Genomic DNA, 4,663 nt, shown 5'->3' with positions numbered 1-4,663 from the left:
ATTTTGTGATAAATCAAATTATTCATTTAAGTTTTGACGCTTTAGATCCCTCCTTAAACAGTAATCACTTACAGTGGTGGCTGGCAGCGTGCTTTCATTTGCTTGTCTCTCTGGTGTGATAGGAGCAAATTATATTTTTTTTTTGTAGTAGTACTAGTAGTAGTGGCATAAATCACTGCTTCTCCATGTTGCTCACTGGTTCTGGCCTTGGCACCAGACTTCCTGGTGTGCTGTAGCCTTGTTTAGCCTAGAAAGATGGGGTGAGCTCACTGACTGACCACATTCTGTAGTCTCAGCTTGGTGGGAAAAAAACTTTGTCCAACTCTCAGTAAAACCATATTGATTACATTTCTCATCATCTTTCAGTCCTTGAAATTTAGGGATGATGTTAAGCTGTAGGAAAATCCATAGTAAACACACAGTTTTAATTAATTTTTTGTTTCCCAGAGACTCAGGGAAAGCACCAGTCTTTTCTGTAATTTGGAATGTTTGGCAAAACCTGCTGCTGGAGTGTCCTCTACGAACTAGGAGCAGGGAGTTTTGAAAAGCCTGATGTGAGCCTTAGGGATGGTTGTTTGAGAGCAGCTTGTTAGTCTTGGGATCAAGTATTTATTGCCACAAAAACAAATACATGGAAATAGATTTCCTGACCTGTTCTTATATGGTTGAAATGTCTACAGTTATTTAACTGCTTTCTTGAAGCCACAGATTTAGTCTTCATGCATCAGCAATGGCAAGTCATAGAATCATCAATTTGTGTAACTGGTTAGGTTGGAAGGGACCTCAAAGCTCATAGAGTTCCACCCCCTGCCACAGGCAAGGACACCTCCCACTGGATGAGGGTGCACCAAGCCCCATCCTACCTGGCCTTGGACACCTCCAGGGATGGGGCAGCCACCACTGCTCTGGGCAACCTGGGCCAGGGCCTCCCCACCCCCACAGGCCGGTCCCGCGGGGCCCGACGGGAGGGGGCGGCCCCGGCGGCCACCGCGGGAGATTTAAAGGATCCCCTGGGAGCCCCGCGAGGAGGAGTGAGGCAGTTTGAGTGGGCAGGGTGTAGAGAGGACCTAGAGACTAGACAGCAGACACCGAGGACGATGGTGGCCACCCGGCAGAAGGTTAAAGCTGCTCCGGGTGCTGCAGCAGGCAGGGTGGACGCTGCCACTCAGACAGAGCCACAGTGGGTGCAGCAGCTCCCCAGCCCCTGGGCTGCAGGCAGGGCCCCCTCCCACACCGGCTCGTGCCTCTGGTACTGGCTCCACTTGTGAAAGCTGCGCTCGAGTGGGGGACTCCTTCACATGGTGGAGGAGCTAAGGGAGGAGGTAAAGAGGCTGAGGACCATCAGGGAGTGTGAGAGGGAGATAGGTCAGTGGAGCAGGGCCCTCTCACTAACTCAGCGGGCTGCTGGAGCTGGTGTGTCCAAACACCATCCACCTGCAAACTGCAAGGTTGGGGGAACAAGAGATGGGGAATGGCAGCAAGTTCCTGCCAGACGAAAGAAACCTGCTCCCCTCACCCAGACAGCAAAACCCCAGATCCCCCTGGTGAACAAGTACCAGGTGCTGCAGGTGGAATCCAACCCTGAGGATGAGGATGATGGTTCCCACAGCCTAGAATCCTTCCCTAGGCTGCACCATCCTCAGAAAAAGATAAAAACATCCTCCATCAAGAAGAAGAGGAGGGTGATTGTTGTAGGGGACTCCCTCCTAAAAGGAACGGAGGGACCCATTTGCAGACCGGACCCGCTCCACAGAGAGGTCTGCTGCTTACGGGGGCATCAGTGAAGGAGGGAGCTAGAAAACTTCCTTCCCTGGTCCACGAGACAGACTACTATCCTCTGATAGTCCAAACTGGTAACGATGGTCTAGTAAACAGAAAGACCAAAACCATCAAGAAAGACTTCAGGGCCATTGGGAAAATGATGGAGGGCTCTGGGGCACAAATAGTATTCTGCTCCATCCCAAGGCTAAATAGAGAGGAGCGGGAAGTCAGGAAGAAGAATTCGATTAATGCCTGGCTCCGAGCCTGGTGTGAGGAGAGGGGCTTTGGCTTCTTTGATCATGGGGTGGCTCACGCACCCCCAGGCTTTCTTGCTAAGGATGGGACACGTGTGTCTCCTAGGGGGACTAAAGCCCTTGCTAGAAACCTAGCTAAGCTCATAAATCGAGCTTTAAACTAGATGTGGAGGGGGAGGGGGTTGAGCCCAGGCTAGACAGGAACGAGCCCGGACGCGGGACAATGGTGATTCGGAGAGGGTGTGCTGGTGAGGACCACCAGTAACTCACCACACAGAAAGTGGGGGAGAACACACCTGGGGGTGCTAAGGGAGATAGGGGCACTCTGGAGCTAGCTACTCCAGTTACCAGGCAATTGGGAATGAACTCTGTTCCCTCTAAGAGGGCTGAAGGCTGGGCAGCTCAGCTGAAGTGCATTTACACCAGTGCACGCAGCCTGGGGAATAAGAAGGAAGAGCTGGAAGCTGTCGTAGGGCAAGGAGCCTATGATGTCGTTGCCATCACGCAAACGTGTTGGGACGACTCATAACTGGAGTGCAGCTATGGTGGGGTACAAACGCTTCAGGCAGGATAGGAAGGGCAGGAGAGGAGGCGGGGTAGCCCTCTTTGTGAGGGAGGACCTGGACACTGTTGAGCTGGATTGTGGCGATGAGGAGATTGAGTGCCTGTGGGTTAAAATGAGAGGAGCCCACCAGAAGGTAGATGTTGTGATGGGAGTCTGTTACAGACCACCCAGCCAAGGAGAAGCAGCTGATGAGCTCTTCTATAAACAGCTGGGGTTAATCTCTAGATCAATGCCTCTCCTTCTTGTGGGAGACTTCAATCTTCCTGATACCTGCTGGAAGTACAATAGAGCAGAAAGGAAGCAGTCTAGGATGTTCCTGGGGTGTGTGGAAGACAACTTCCTTGCACAGCTGGTGAATGAACCAACAAGGGAGGGTGCCCTCCTGGACCTGCTGTTTGTGAACAGAGAAGGCCTTGTGGGGGATGTGGCAGTAGGTGGACGCCTAGGACAAAGTGACCATGAGATGATAGGGTTTTCTATTCTAGGTGAAGTGAAGAGGGTGGTTAGCAGGACAGTAGCATTAAATCTCCAGAGGGCAGACTTTGAACTCTTCAGAAGGCTGGTTGGCAAAGTCTTATGGGAGACAGTACTCAAGGGCAAGGGAGCCCATGAGGGCTGGGAGCTCTTCAAAAAGGAAATCCTAGCAGCTCAGGAGAAAGCCATCCCCATGTTCCGGAAAAAAAGCCGGCAGGGGAGAAAACCAGCTTGGTTGAACAGAGAGATCTTGAGTGATATCAAGAAGAAGAGAAACGTTTATGGGCTCTGGAAGAGGGGACAGGCCTCTTGGGTGGACTACAGGAGGGAAGTGAGATTGTGTAGAGAAAAAATCAGAAGGGCTAAGGCTCAACTAGAAATCAGATTGGCCAAGTCTGTGAAAGATAACAAAAAATCCTTCTATAAATATATAAATAATAAAAGGAGGGCTAGGGAGACCATACAGTCCCTATTGGACGCAGAAGGAACAACAGTGACAGGGGATGAGGAAAAGGCTGAGGTACTTAATGCCTTCTTTGCCTCAGTCTTTAGTTGTAAAGAAAGTCGTTCCGTCTGTGTACAAACCCAGGAGCTAGAGGAGCATAATGAGGCTCCCATGATCCAAGAGGAGGTGGTCAGGGCCTTACTAGCCCAACTAGACACCCACAAGTCTATGGGGCTGGATGGGATTCATCCAAGGGTATTGAAGGAGCTGGCGGGTGTGCTGGCCAAACCCCTTTCCATCATCTTCCAACAGTCGTGGAAGACTGGGGAAGTTCCACTGGACTGGAGGCTGATGTTGTGCCCATCTACAAGAAGGGTCGCAGGGAGGATCCAGGGAACTACAGGCCTGTCAGTCTGACCTCAGTGCCAGGGAATGTCATGGAGCAGGTGATCTTGAGTGCTATCATGAAGCACATGCAAGAGAACCGGGTGATCGGGCCCAGTCCACATGGGTTCACAAAAGGCAGGTCTTGCCAAACTAACCTGATCGTCTTCTATGACAAAGTGACTCGGCTGCTGGATGAGGGAAAGGCTGTGGATGGATCTTCCTGGACTTCAGTAAAGCCTTTCACACAGTTTCTCACAGCATTCTGCTTGAGAAACTGTCGCCTCTGGCCTGGACAGGCGCACACTCTCCTGGGTGGAAAACTGGTTGGATGGAGGGCCCAGAGAGTGGTGGGAAATGGAGTTAACTCCAGCTGGAGGCCAGTGACAAGTGGGGTTCCCCAGGGCTCAGTGCTGGGTCCAGCCCTGTTCAATGTCTTTATCAATGACCTGGATGAAGGCATCTAGTGCACCCTTAGCAAGTTTGTGGATGACACTAAGCTGGGTGGAAGTGTCGATCTGGTGGAGGGTAGGAAGGCTACAAAGGGATCTGAACAGACTGGACCGCTGGGCTGACTCCAACGGCATGAGGTTTAACAAGGCCAAATGCCGGGTCCTGCACTTGGGGCACAACAACCCTATGCAGTTCTACAGACTAGGAGAAGTCTGTCTAGAAAGCTGCCTGGAGGAGAGGGACCTGGGTGTGTTGGTTGACAGCGACTGAATATGAGCCAGCAGTGGCCCAGGTGGCCAAGAAGGCCAATGGCATCTTGGCTTGGAT

Source organism: Phaenicophaeus curvirostris, chromosome 28 (genome assembly GCF_032191515.1).
Source record: "Phaenicophaeus curvirostris isolate KB17595 chromosome 28, BPBGC_Pcur_1.0, whole genome shotgun sequence".
NCBI classification, from domain to species: domain Eukaryota; kingdom Metazoa; phylum Chordata; class Aves; order Cuculiformes; family Cuculidae; genus Phaenicophaeus; species Phaenicophaeus curvirostris.
This window is presented reverse-complemented; position numbering follows the sequence as displayed.